The sequence below is a fragment of the Alligator mississippiensis genome, chromosome 2 (genome assembly GCF_030867095.1).
Source record: "Alligator mississippiensis isolate rAllMis1 chromosome 2, rAllMis1, whole genome shotgun sequence".
NCBI classification, from domain to species: domain Eukaryota; kingdom Metazoa; phylum Chordata; order Crocodylia; family Alligatoridae; genus Alligator; species Alligator mississippiensis.
In genome coordinates this window covers 120,669,745-120,684,759 of record NC_081825.1, presented here as the reverse complement: position 1 = coordinate 120,684,759, position 15,015 = coordinate 120,669,745, and the positions used below count along the sequence as shown (strand labels likewise).

The following is a 15,015-nucleotide window of genomic DNA, read 5'->3' as shown; positions in this document are numbered from 1 at the left end:
GGGGCGGGGCGCGGCGCTCTGATTGGTTTCCAACTCGCCCGTCTCCGCCCCTCCCCCTTTTGACCCTGCCCACCCCGGGACGGCTGGGCAAGCTAACGCGCGCATGCGCCCTGGGCGTCCTGACAGCCGCTTGTGAAGAACCGTAGCAGTCGGGACTGAAGGCGCGCGTGAGCCCCACCCCCCGCCTAGTTCCTGTCAGCGCCCTTCGCGCGTGCGCGGCCCCTCCCCCTTCTTCTCCCCGCCCCCAGCTCGTGACTCAGGCCCCCGCAGCGGAGCAGGGGGCGGGGCCGGAGCCGGAGCCCGAGTCGCAGCCGCGGCCGGGCGGGGGCGATGGTTGGCTTGAGGGGTGCGCGGCAGCGGCGGTGAGTGCGGCGGGGCCGGGCCGGGGGCAGCACCCCCCTATCCCCCAACGGTCTGCGTGGGGCGTTAATAGCTCCCGGGCCCCTGCGGGGGTTTGGACCCCTCGGCGGGACCCGCGGGCGGGGCGCGTGCCGCCCTAGGGACACCTGCGACCTCACGAGCAGGTTCACGCCGGGGTGTTTCAGTGAAGGGAGACGACACCTGATCATGAATTATTAAGGAAGCGCGAGTGACGGCGGGAAGTCTCCTCCGGCTCTGCCCTCATGCGAGCGGGGGCAGCGTCTCCCCAGCGCCCTCAGCTCGGGAGCGAAGGGGTCGGTCTCCTGGGGAAGTGGGGACCTAGGGCACGTTTCTGTCCCTTCCATTACAGCCGGGCTTCCTCTTCCGCCCCCCCCCCCCTTCTTTAAGACTGGAGCGCACTCCCCTGCCCGACTGGTGTCAGGGAATCCGGTCCGGGAAAAGATTGCAGGGTGGGAATGGCCAAAACCTGGTTTGCTCCAGTTGCTCTGGAGGGCTCGGGTCCCTTGCTTGAGGTGTGGCAGGTCAGGGTGTTAGGCTTGTGGTTGGGGCAGGGACGAGGGTGGTCTTGTATAGGGTTGAGATGGTGTTGGTGTGGGATGGTTTGGAGAGGGATGATCCTGCCTCAGGGGGTTGGACTAGGTCACCTCTGGGGATCTGGTCCCTTCCAGCCCTGCTTCTGTCTTACTTTATGACTCTAGCTGTGGGGATTTATGTGCCCCCCACCCCCCTTTCAGAAGCTCACTTACTTATTACATGGTTGGGGGGGGGGCAGCAGGCAAGGGACTGAGTTTATGCTTACCTGCTTATCTCCTCGCAGCTAGTTGACACCCTTTAAAGGATCTCCTAGTGCCCCCGCCTGTTCCAGGATCCTGGCTGCAAATCACTGGAGTAGAGAAGTGACTCTAAACCAGCGGACTCATTTACAGTGGGCTGGTTTCTCCTGTCTCTTTCACTGCTCTGTCCTTGTGGAGCGAGGAAGGGAAGTATGAGGTACAGGGGCAGCCAGGGGTATGAAAGTCACAGGAGTCCAGACCCTGTTTTGAAAATAATATGTTGCACTTCAGCCAAGAAGTGCTGCTGCTGCTTTCTTCCAGCTGCGTGGTTTTGTAATGCAAGTAAGCAACAGGTGTGATTTTTAAAGCCAACTTACTTGTTGGCAATTTGCTTTTCTAAAATAACAATTGTTCAAGCACGGAAAGATTTTGTAGGGGCAGACTAAATGCAAGCTGAATAAACAGGTTTTTAGCAGGGAAACTTGCCATGCTACAGTCTTTAGGATAGTTATTAGACAAGGTTAATGGAGGTATGGAGAACTGGTGAGAAGGCTTGAAGCAATATTGCATTAAATACAAAGGTTGTGTTAATAGTCACGTAAAGTGTTTCTGACTTCACGGAAGTACTCTAAGCAAGGAAAGGTACTCAAAGAAATAAATTATTTTTAAGCTTTGATTTTTGAGGAAAATACAGTTCAAGTAATCTTTGTTTATTTTTTCCCTTTTTTGATATTTCAGAGTTCAGCACTGAAATGCATTGGTCCCTGTGACCTAGAGAGTGGTAGCCAGGAATAACAGTGTTGTTGTTGCTGTTGTTGTATAGTGTGCGGAAATAGATGAAAGGATCTTAGTTGGTCAGGGAGAAGAAGCAAGAATTAGAAACTTCCTAGATTGGCAGGTCCAGAAAATGAACTGAGCCAAAGGTAGTGTGCTCTTATAACCTGCTTGAATGATGGAGGATAGTAATGTTATCCTTGCTGACTAAGAGAGTGTATCAGATGAATTGTTGAAACTAACTTTGCTTGCCTGCTACCATCTTTGGAGTGAAACAAGTGATGAAGCTAAAACGCTATAGCTTTACTGTAGGACTTAGAGAACAGATTAAGCAGTTTCAGTGGATACTGCTGCCCCCCAGCCTCTTTTCATGAGTGTAATCCGTTCCTCTGTTCACACCCCAAACCATGGCCAGGTTGGTGGCAGAGTATCCCTAAGGAAATATGAGTATGTTAAGGTTTTAATGGTGGGAGAAGAGGAGGCAGCAGCTGAGAATGGAAACTTTGCTGAAAGTTGAAGTGGGGAGGAGATGTTCTGAACAAAGCACCAAGAATGATTAGAGTTATGAGAGCAAAGCTCAGGGAATTTAGGATTTTAAATAAGACCATGGTTGCATGTGTTCAAGAGTTAGCAAGGTGAGGAAGGTCAAGAGTACCACAAAGAGATTGCTTGAGCCTCTGCTGAGAGTGGTGGTGCTAAATGCATTTTTGTATTTGAAATAAGTGAAACATCTGTTATGACAAACCCAAAAGGCAGCTTTGTTTTGGATGGTGTTTTGTGAACCAAACTACTTTAAAAATTGAACTGAAAAATAAAGCTGTGATTCTCAATCAGGGTACTGTGAGATCCTTTTAAGGTACTGAACAATATCAGCACTGTTAGGTGTGCAAACACCTACACATAATTCACAAGATAAACCCAGAGATTTCAAGTAGGAATTGATAGTGTTAAAAGTGTTCTGATCTGTTTTGTTCTTTCTGAACTCTTTGCAACAGAAGACTAGTTCTAGTAGTTTTTTGTGCTCAAGAAATGAGGGAAAGTTAAGAGCAGGGATTTTTCAAGGGGGTGCCTCGAGTAAAAAAAAAAACAAAAAAAAACCAAAAACCAACAAAAAGGGTTTTAAAGTAAATAGTAGAAAATTAGTACTTTGGTACAGTAAGGGTAAAACAGTAAGGTATTCATGGACATACAATAGACTTAATGTATTGCTAGGTGACTTATTCTATTATAGTCAGTATTGATTTATTCAGTGTTTAAAACATTTGCTCAAGAGCTTGTAGAAGATGCTTGGTTTCCTTTTCAAAGCCAAGATAACTCTAGTCACTAGTTAATTTTTTTTAACTGTCTGGAATCAGATTAGTTGCCTGTGATGGCAAGCAGTGTAACTCAAAACTGACAGGTTCTGTGTAGAAATCCAAAATGTTGAGTTAACATCCTTTCCAGGTTGCAGTATCATTCTGTAGTTTCAGAAAGAGGTATCACTGGATTTTCATGCATGGAAAGAGAGTAACTAGGGCCTTTGTTTTATTAGCAAACAACAAGGAATGGAGACTTAAAATGTCAGTTTAAATGCTTCAGGGTACACACATGCAGTCAGCCTTTGTTGCAAGATTTCTGTGGCATTTGCTTCTCTTGGTAAAAGTTTCAATAAATTACTAGTCAGAAAGATGGGGTGTGATTGCATGTCCCAGTTTTCATTTCATATTTCCTTCATGGTGCACTCAGTCTGCTACTTTTCATTTTTGTCACCTTGCTGCTTGTCTACTCAAGAGAAGTTGTACCACTTCAAATCTGTTTCTAATCTGATTTAATTCCCTTTTTGGGGACCTTTCTTTTACCTTATCAGTTTTCAAATTAAATAACTACTATGGATACAGGTATGAAAAAAAACCAAACCCAGGTGACTCCAGCCTCTTTATGTTGTGTGTGTGACTGGCTTCATTGGCCAAGGAACTGAATGGGGTTGAAGCTAAGGCTTTCTTTTTGGTATAGTTTCTTTCCTACCCTTTGTATTGAGTTACTGGTCAGGGACCAAAAGGTACTTCGGAGGCAGGGAATAGATGTGAAACTATACTAGATATCCATCTGGTTTGCAATCACCTTTATGAGGGGTAGAAGTGCACCTCCAATTTAGTGTGACTGCCAACTGATAAGTACCCTAGTCATTGGGATATCTTTTAAGATGGTCATTGGGGCTAGAGACAAGTTACACACCAACTATTTTAAGTGATCAGAAACTGGTTTAAACCTGTAACAGACCAGAAGATCAGTGCACGTAAACCAGTTTCAAAATGACTGAAATTGATTTAAGACTAACCTGGTAGTATCAGACTTAACTGATTTAGGGCAAACTGGTTAATGAAACTTCTGTCCCAGACCCCTTCCTGGTTCAAGTTAAATCACTCTCCCAACCTTGGGTACTCTCAGAGTGCTCAAACAGCTGTGCTAGTGGCTTTGCTATGACACTGGCCAATTCCTTCAGCACCCTTGTGTGAAGTTCATCTGGGCCTGCTGATTTGACCACATCCAGCCTCTCCAAGTGCCCCTTCACTAAGTCTGCACTGACAGCTGGTGGGCTTGTGTCCCTCCTGTGTCTATCTGTGATCCAATTGGGAGATTTGTCTTGATCTGTGTCTTGAAATACAGATGCAAAGAACTCATTGAAGAGCTCAGCTTTGTCCCTGCTCTTTGTCACCAGTTGCCCTAGTATGTCCTGTAGGGGTCCTGTGCTACCCCATGTCTTCCTTTTGCTCCCTGTATAGCTGAAGAAGGATTTTTTGATGTCAATTTTTGTCACCAGCCTAAGTCCTAATCCTGCTTTGGCCTTCCTGATTCCCTGCAAGTGAGAGCCAGGGAGGTATACTCCTCCTTGGTAGCTACCCCCTATTTTCACAGCCTGTATATCTCTTTCTTTGCCCTTGGGCTTTCCTGGACTTCCCTGTTCAGCCAAGAGGGCTTCTTGGCCCCTTTGCCCCCTTCTATGCGCAATGGGATTGTCTCCTTTTGCGTCCATAGGATCATTCCCTTGAGGAATGACCACCCTTCCTGGACCCCCATTTTATCAGTGCTCTTGAGCTTTAATGCCTCACGAATCTCCTGACCACACTGGAGTTAGCCTTTCTGAAATCTAATACTTCAGCCCTGCTGGTTAGTTTACCTTCCCTTTGCCGGATAGTGAATTGAGTTGTTCGATGGTCGCTATCCCCTGAGTTACCATGTACCTGCAGATTCCCTACCAGGTCATCCCTAGTAGCTAACACCAAGTTCAGCAAGGCATTTCCCTTAGTGGGACTGTATACCTCCTGTGTTAAATGGAGGTCCTGTATGCGGGTTAAGAGCCTACGTGAGCAGATAGATTTGGCTGACTGCTTCTCCCAGCAGATGTCAGGGTGGTTTAAGTCACCCACGATAACCATATCTCTTGACTGCATGGCCTCTGAGAGCTGTCTAGAGAATTCCAGTGGTATAACTCATCCTTCTGGTGTGGCGGTCTATAGTTAAGACCCCCACTGCCAAGTCCCTTTTCCCCTGATCCCTTTGTCCCACTGTGGGTCCCTTTCTGACCCACAGTACCTTGGTTTGGCTCTCCTCTGATCCCATCGTGATTATAGAGGATGTATATTGTTCCTTAACATGGAGAGCAACACCCTCCCCTACCCACCCCACCCCACCCCAATTTTTCCCCACTCTATCCCATCTGTACAACCTGTAACCCTCAGTGCCTGCTGCTCAGTCGTGAGTAGGGTCCCACCAGTTTCAGTTAGTCCAACCAGGTCGAAGTTGTTGCTTGCAGGCAGACTAAGATCTGTCACAGTTGTTGCATGTATGTGCTGGAAACGGAGCTAAGTGAACAGGAGAGGGTCCCAGACTTCTTGAACTGGTGTGACCAAAGAAAGCAAAGAACTATATTTACATTATAAACAGTGGGAGACTGGAATAGCTGAGCAGAGACAACAGACTCTGAATGCATGAGAGTCTTGCCAAAGATGGTACAGGTGGCAAGCATACTAACGTCAAGGAACCCAAAGCGGGATAAGGGGGTACAAGCATGCCTGTAAAAACCCAAATAGAGATGAGGCCTATGGGATCTCTACTCTAACACCTAAGGCCACCTGCTGATTCCCCAAGAAGGACTTCCTGAATACAGGCAGTCCTTGGACTTGCAACACAATTGGTTCCTGAAAACAGCATCTTAAGTTGAAACATTGCAACTTGGAACCCATTTTCCCATAGGAACCAATGTTAAAAATGGGAGTTTGCTTCCTGAACCAAGACCCAATACCCTGTTTTCACCAAAAATAACCCAGAATTTTGTACTCAATCAATTATAGATAAGTAATATAGCTAATTAATGTATATATATTGTAAATAGAATCATACTGATTTGGAAGGGCTTCTTTGAGGTGACTGCTGGACTTCTTGAAGGGCTCTTGGCTGGATGTTTCGGAGGGTTCTTGGCTGGATTCTTCTCAGGAGTCTTGACTGCAGGTTTTTCTGGAGTCTTGTCTGCTTTCTTAAGTGTCCAAAGAAGTTTGGACAGATGTTCTCCAGGGAGATGGATGACACAGCAACTTGTTCGCTGTCATGGTGTCACATCAGATCAAGCGTTGTAAAGTCGAAACTGACGTCAGAAAGTTGAAACAGGGTGTCAATTTAGAAAAGTTGTAAGTGCAAAACGTTGTAACTTGAAACGTTCTAATTCGAGGACTGCCTGTACCTGACTGTAAGGAGCTACTCTGCCCTCAGTATTACGTAAGATTTATGCAAGGCTTTCTCTTCTCTTTTGCTTTATTCCATTTTAAGTTGGACTAAGCTGTGTGCGCTCTCACTTCTCACTGTGTTTTACTGGGCTGTATTTAGCTTAGGCAAGATTTTTGGAGGTTGTTTGTTGAGTGCTTGAGGTTGTAAATTGCGGTGTTCAATTACATGCTCACTTCAGAGTGAGGACTGTTCTTGTTTAAGCTTTTATGAATTCCATGGCACCACCTTTTTCTTACCCACCTCCTCCTCGGCCTGGCAGGAGATGCACTCCCCCGCCCCCTTGAGTGGGGGTGGCGGGGAAAGAAGCCTGGCAGGTGCTTTCTTCCCCCACCCCCAGGCAGATCCAGGCTGGGGTCCTGTGTGGGCTGGGGAGGGGATTGAAACCCCTACCCTCCAGTGTACTACCTCTGGGCAGGGGCCTGGTCATGCCCCCTCTGCTTGAGCAGGGAGTGGGGAGAAGCCTTGGAGGTTCAGTCTCTTCCCTTTGGCACTGGCTGGCAGGCTGGCAGGTGTGCTGTAGCAGCCCCCCCCCCCGGGCTTCTGGCCTGAACCACTGCAGGCATGTGGCTGCGTTTCCTGAATCAAAAGTGAATGTCTGTTCATTTGCTTCTCAATTTAATCTGTGCAGCATAGACTAATCTGCAAAGACTAAATCAATTCAGCCTTGGGCTTTCTTACTGTCTGTACTTGGGGCATGAGAACCATGTAGCAAGTTTAAAGCCTCCTGGCACTTTCTTTCTAATGTTTAAAATACTTGTTACTTGGGTATTAACTACCTTTTCTTCTTTCTTGAAGAATATATTGGTTAGCTCATTTTAGATATACAAACACTCTCATATTTCTGTCCCTATAAATATTTTATTTCTGGAGCTAGGCCCCTTCATATTCTTAAGGCAGTATTAAGCAGCATGTCTCCTGATTAGGTCAGTCCCAGGCTTCTCTTGTGTGGAGGAAGGGATTGAAATAGGATCATAATACTCTAATACATTCAAAAATAAATTTATGAAATTTCATGTGCCTCTATTATGATAGCCATTCAGTTTTTATATTGATCATATCTATACATACTCTGGAATGTAGATTGGGAATGTAAATCAAAGAATAAAAAAATGCAGCGAGAAACTTAAATTGTGGCATTGGCTAGTATAGAACTAGCTTTGATGAACTGCTTGCATTAGATCTTGTAACTGTTGGATCGGGACAAAGGAATGCATGCGTCATACAGAAGATTTTTGTTTCTGTGCCACCTGTAAAACACAAGACAAACTGGCTATCTATAAATACTTAAGAGCTGATTGAGATCCTTTTTGTCTCAAATAGAATCTGACATAGCTTTGTTTCAGAATAGGGTTTTCATATACTTATTTCTCCCCAGCTAGGTCCATTTACAGTTTTCTTTATGTATTCTCCCCCCACCCCCTCCCATGCATACATAAATCTGATGCACCAAACCATTGGAAGACTGTATTTGCAGCTGTGAGGAAAAGGAAAATTGTTGTGAAAAGTCTTCACCCATGTTTGAGTGTGTCATTCAACAGAATTAGCTCTGGTTTCTGAAACAAATTAAAACAACATTTAAAACTGGAGTGCATGCATTTTATAGAAATGTTTAGCTGTATTTGGTGTATGCTTGAGTTTTGCCAGCATAGCTGTGTTAGTGTGGGAAAAGAATGCCATGGTTATATTACGGATGTCATTTAATAGAAACAGGTATAACTGTATTGGCAACCCCCCCCCAAACAACCCTGTTGCCAATATAGCTTATTCTGTCTGGGGAATCACTTAAGCCAGTATTTCCCAAAGTTTGTACATTAACACTCCACCATAGTACAGTGACCACTGCGGTAGGCAGGGGGGTGGGAAGGGGTGGTGATATTCTGCATTTGCCTCCAGTTTCCTCTCACTGCTAATGGTTTCTGCCAGGAAGAAAGGGAGGGAATTGGTGGCTGCAACTTGCATACTTGGGGGAGCTCTGGCTTAAGAAGTGGCCTGCTGATATCATTCACGTCTACTGGGAAATTTGCTGGTATATCTGCAGACCCTTAAGTGTAGACCAGATCACAGTTTAAAAGTTATACACATGTTGTATATTAGCTGTTATGCTGCTGCCCTGCCCCCCCCCCCCCTTATGTATAAAGGTATTTTAGAGCGGAGGCTTCAGTAATGGTTATGTTAACAGGGCCAGGATTCTGCAGCAAGTTGTACTCAAGTGAATTTCTTCATATGAGCGCCTGTTAGAGTCAGTGCAGTTCTGGGCTGATGCAGGGGTTCTTCCTTGAGGTCGGGTGTTCCAGTGTTTTGAGGCCTAGGGTGAATGGATCTTTGCATTTAAAACTGGACTAAAAGTTTCCTTTCACATTTAAAAATATTAAAATCATTCTCCAAAATTAGCTCTGGGGACGATTTTCTTTAACGGAGTATTTATAGAGCCAGTGCTTAAAGTGTCTTCTGAAACCTTGTTCCATCTTCCCCTCCTCCGTTCTTTGAGTTTTTCTGACTGACCAAACACAATCCTACCACCTCATATATTTGAATTTACACGGACAAAGATCTGTTTTTCAAGTCTAACTTTACCCTCTGAAACTTGTTGACTTTGTCAGCCACTTCTGTGTTCAAGTGCTGCCTTCCAGCCTCACTTGCCAGCAGTATCTGTGCGTATTTCTGTTATACAAACTAAAATTTGAGAAAGTTCTTTCTACTGAAGTGGATGATGCTACCTGTAGATGAGCTACAAATGTAGCAAACTTTGGATCTAAGTATTTTTTTTCAACAAAGGCTACTATGTTGCTGGTTTTATATTCATTGTCATAACCTCTGAGAGGAGCTTTTTAGAAAAGGCTTTCTAGGGCCTTTCATGTGCCTGGAGCTGAACTTTCAGGGCAAAAAAATTAGGATCAGTTCTTGCCAAACTTGTTGTTGAGCAACTTTTTTTTTTGTTCTGTGCTTAAATTCATCCTCATATATTGTAGATGAAAAGCAGACTAGCAAATTAGCTGGCGTCCTTAAATCTAGGTGTGATCTACTTTGCAGATCTTTATGTATTTAAGTAGCCAAATCTGCACTTCTGGCATGCTCACCCTGGAGTTAGTCAAGAGCAACTGCTGTTGGTTTTAGTAGATGACAGAAGTGTTTTGCCTTCTTGTACAGCTGCATGTAGTTGACTATTTTGACTATGTTGTCCTGAATATCAGTCTCATGTGTATTTACATTTTTTGTGAAAACTTTAGAAAAGATTTGAGGCTTGCCATTTGACTGTTCCACTTAGTTTCTCCTGCTAGTTGGGGCATAACAGATCCCTTACAGTTGTTAAGGAGGCCATTTGTAGTGTGATGGTGTCAAAAGTATTTCTGAACCTTTATCACTTTGGCTAACAATGTGCTTCATATTAGATATGTCACTTCCCAGAAGATTTATGGAATGAAAGAAAAAAAAATATGGCTGTACAAGTCATGGTTTGCTTTTTCTTGGTTTTTGTGGATTTCTTTGCCCATTTTTGCTTTGTGAAAGCACATTTTGAGCACTGTCCTGGTTAAAATAAAAATTGTTTTTTGGCAGTCTGACTTTTACTCCTGCAAAACTTTAGAACACTGGTTCTCAACCTTTTTAGACTCAAGGCATCTTGTCATACTTGAAGCACTCCTTTTATAATTTTTTTGAATAGAGTGGTACCCGATTTCAAAAACTAATTGATTTATTACATGGCTTATTTACTTGCGGTAGGGGTGAGGGAGCAGCTAGGCAGGGAGAGCCTGAGCCTGCCTTTATCTCAGGGGTGGGCAAAATGCGGCCCAGGGGCCAGATGCGGCCTGCCAGGCCATTCTATCCAACCTACAGGGCCCCTAAAAATGTAGAAACTTAATATTTATCTGTCCTGGGCTGCCTGTCATGCGGCCCTTGATGGCATGCCAAAACTCAGTAAGTGGCCCTCTGCTGAAAATAATTGCCCGCCCCTGCTTTATCTGCTTATCTCCTCACACCTGAAGCTTGAGCCTGCTTAACTGCTTAGCTCATCACACCTCACTTATCCCTGGCCCCCTGGTTGGGAATCACTGCTTTAGAATAGTTTTTGAAAGAAGAATAACTAGGGATATGGAAGAAATGGAAAGTGGAATATAATGCGACATGACATTTTCCAAAGGTAGAACATGCCAGATAATATGCTTCTCTAAACAAGAGAAATTAAGTAGATCCAACTTGTCTCTAAGTATAGCATTTGATACAGTACTTCATGGGAAATTTAGTTAAACTGGAAATGATGCAGATAAGTGGGGGAATTGTAAGGTGGGTAAAGAAATAGCTTAAGAGGACAGAGCATGCATTTTGAGACTGATCATCTTTAGTCACCAACTGGCACAAAATAGGATTGTGCTAATGAAATTTGCTGCAGATGTAAAGTATGAAAGCATCATCTATATAGAGAAGAAATGTGTATGCTAGAGGAAAAATTAGATGACCTCAAAGACTGGAGTAATGGAAATGACCATGAACAATACATGACCTTTAATTTTATATTTGAGGAGTAATAATTTCTGGTGGAAGTTTGGAGTTCATTATTTAGGACCAGTGGAGGAAGATAAAAACTTTAGCTTGCTTTTCCTTTAATTTAATTAATATACTCATATGTAACTGGGAAAGGAGTAAATGCATTCCTAAGATGCATCAGGTGAGGTATTTTTAGGTGAGATGAGAAAGTACTGCATTTTTTTTAATATAAGATGACCCTGCATATAAGACAGTTCCCCAATAATTAAGACTGTATTTGGAAAATGTCTAAGTTTGCTTTGAATTTGTCCCCCTCCCACAGCCACAGGAGGCATAGAAAATAAGTCTCAAGGGTCAGGTAGTCCCCTTGCCTTCTGGCCCTTCCTCCCTAAATTCTTTCCCCTGCACCACCTTTACTGTCAGACCCTGCTGTCCCCATGCATATGGAATTGAGGAGCAAATATGAAAAAAAAAAACCACTGACCTTGAAATTACTCAGAGAGGTGGTGGGATCTTCATCCTGGGAGGTTTTAAAGACCTATCTAGACGAAACCTTGGGCGGGAAGATATAGTTGGGGACAGCCCTGCTTTCAGCAGGGGGTTGGATTTGCTTTGAGCAGGAAGTTAGATTAGATGACCTCCTGAGGTCCTTTCCAAACCTATTTTTCTATGATTTATCATAGAGTTCATTGGGTTGGACCTTGGCAGAGTCGATATCATTTTGAGCCATGGTGACCCCACAGGTCAGCACTGCTCCAGATACCCTCCTGCACCCCTCATGGCTGGGACCAGGTGTTCTCATCAGGAGTCCTGGGATCCTCTCAAAACTTATATCCAGATGAGGCATAGGGTGACCTGGTCTGGCTCCACTTCATGCAGTGCAGGGCCACACTACTTGTATACAACAGGGTGAGAGAGGGGGTAACAGAGGGATTCTGCATGAACAACAGTTTGGGGCTCCATTTAGTGATATTTGCCAGACATTTAAGGTTGCTAAAGAAAGAGGAATCAATGGCAATGAGAAAGAAAGGTACAACTCAGCTGTGGGAGTGAAGTTGAAGTTGAAATGTATTCAATGTAGTGGCTCCCCATGACTTGGAAAAAGTCACTGCTGAGGGAGGGGCTGTGCACAATGGGCACTACTCATCTGAATAAGCTGTTTGTGGTAGGTTCCTATCCCTGCCCAAACTCCTCCCTAGCTTGCTCCTGCGGCCATATAGCTGAGGGCAAGCAAAGCTCGGGGCATCTGAACCCCAAGCCTCTGGGCTTGGGCCTGCATGTAGGATGTCTGCCAAAAGATTTGGAACTATCTGAAGCCCCAGGCAGGGATGGAGGATGCTTGCTGGTAGTAGGGCCACATATGGTTCTTGAATGATTCACATGGATTTGGAATTGATTTGGCAGATTTGACTGGGGACACTTCTTTTTCCTTATATATAAAAAAAAAAAAAGTTCCCATCCATATGTTTGTCCAATATGGGCCATGTACTTTATAGATATGCTCAGTGCTGGCTGTATTTAATCAGCTTCATAGTTGGTTCCCATTACTGTGCACCTGCTGCTTCTGGCAGCAGTTTAATGATAATATATTTAATGGCAATGGGGGGGGGGAGAACACTTGTGTTGTATTCAAGTAAATACGGCATGAGTGTTTATAGCTTTGAGAGCTCATCTAGGTACTGTACAGGTCTGGTTGTCAGAGTTTGAAGAAGGATCAATTCAAATTGGAGCATGTATAAAGAACTCTACTAGGAGGATCAAGGGACTGAAGAAATTTTATTTTATGGGAGTAGAGGCCGAGCAGGCTGCAAACAGCTGTACTGTCCCGAGTGGGGGCAGCGCTTGGAGGAGGGGAGGCCGCTACAGCAACACCAAAATTTGCCTCAACTTCGGCGCCTGCCCTGTGTGGCAGGAGTGGGACCTGCCTCTTTCAGTGGCGGGGGCGGGGAGGGAGGGAGGGATGACTGGACTTCACCAGGCCAGGAGGCTCCGCTCCTCCCAACTCCCCTGCTGCGGCCTGCAAAGGCGCACAGTGCCAGCACCTTCCTAGGGCTGGGGAGGCTGGGCTGGGAGACTCTACCCCTTCCAGCATAGCCACTGGTGCCACCACCTACACCACGCAGATGAGCTCAACCCACCCACTCTGAGCCTAGCTCCTCCACTGGGAAAAGGCTGGTGCAGACTTTCCTGGCCCTAACCAGCCCTTGGAAGAGGCTGGCACCATGTGCCTTTGCAGGCTCAGCTGTGTGGGGCAGGTGGCAACAGGGGCATTGGGATGGGTGGAGCCTCCTGGGCTGGCAAAGCCCAGGGCCCGCCGCCCCACTGGGAAGAGGCTGGTGCTGTGCGCATGTCTTGGCCAGTATCAGGTTAGTGCCTTGGTGTGCACATGCACCTTATAGCAGATTGTGGGGGAGAGGCCACAGTTATGCTGCCTCAGGCCCCTTACCCACAGTCTGCTCTGAAGCGCGTGTCCAGCTGCTGCCAGTATGGTGCATGTGTGCTGTAGAGTGGACAGCGGGGTTGGGCCCTGAGGCTTCTCTCCTGCCCTTCGCATGCTGAGCAAAATGGCCTCGCATGCCCTGTTGTGGCACATGTGCTGGGTTGCCTATCCCTGGTCTAAGAATTGGAACAAAGTCACTTCTGGAGATCTAAAATTTCTTCTCCTTGGGGTCATTTCAGAAAGACAAATACTTTGGGCCCTATCTGACATTCTATCTTCTGTACAGTTTAAAAAAAAATAGTGAATTCTTTTGTCCAGGTCTGTAGTCACAGCAAAATAATTACCACTGGTTCTACAGCATTGTAGCTACAAAAATAATAGTGTCTTTTAAATAACACTTAAATGACCTGTAAGTTTGTTGCAGTGGAAGCAAAATGATTATGATCTATCATAGGAGTGAAGTTTCTCTTTTAAAAACTCTCAGTATATTTTTAACTGTTGGTTTACATGCACTGCGGTGCCTGGGGTGCTTTTCTGGTCCTCAACTTAAGTGAGGCAAGAATTCTAGCTCTGTTTTCTTTTCTTTCCTGTAGGCACACCACTCTTAAATTTTTCTAGCCTACTAGGTAGTAATAGGTTTTGTTTCCTTTTCTGCTGCTATCTTAAATGAATAGGTTGTAGCATGCAAATGACTTGGTAATGCAGACCTAAATGGATAATGCAGTATTTTGAGCATAAGATGTTGTCATAGCTAGTGTTAACTTTCTTAACTTAACCAGTCATATAATGAATATACAAAACAACCATCCTTTGCTATAAATTTAGAAGCCAGACTCTTGACTTCTGCACCAACAGTAGAATCAGTAGCTGTTGGCAATCCGTGGTTCAGAAAATACTGAGCTACACAATGAAATTGTTAACTTGCCTGCTCTATTGCTGATGAGGCAAAATTAAGGAGAATTCAGGAAATGCAACTGCCATATTGTTGAAAAAAATGTTTTTAATAGTTTAATAATATAGGGACTAGAATAGTGCTTAATGTAAAAACAGTTCTGCGACAAACTAAAGCAATCGTTAATCAATTAGTTTGACTTTTAAAACATAGAAATATGTTTTAAAGTGCCGTGTGAATTAAGACTTACTTCAAAACATGGAGGTTTTGATTTATTATCATTAAACCTGACATTTTTAAAGAGAAGAAATGGGTATAATACAACTGTGCTCTCTGATTTTTGTAAGGAGACACTTAGTGTTAATGGATTCACACCAGCATCCTTTAAAAATAATCCTATTATGCTCACTCACAGAAAGTATATTTTCCTGGATCCTGATTATAACTGATGACTACAAAGAAGTTAAAATAATCAAAACTTTTCTTCTTGTTTGTATTATTTAGTCATATTC

General features: G+C 44.5%; 1 protein-coding gene across 2 annotated transcripts in view; it reads left to right on the top strand.

The window, feature by feature from the left end:
* Positions 1-258: 258 nt before the first annotated feature.
* Positions 259-15,015, top strand: part of USP53 (ubiquitin specific peptidase 53) — a 59,416-nt gene continuing 44,659 nt past the window's right edge. Inside the window, exon 1 of one of the 2 annotated variants that reach the window (XM_019494884.2) lies at positions 259-362. The gene's annotated coding sequence lies outside the window, so the exon portion shown is untranslated. The remainder of the gene's footprint in view (positions 363-15,015) is intronic. The other variant, XM_006259661.4, reaches the window with a different exon arrangement.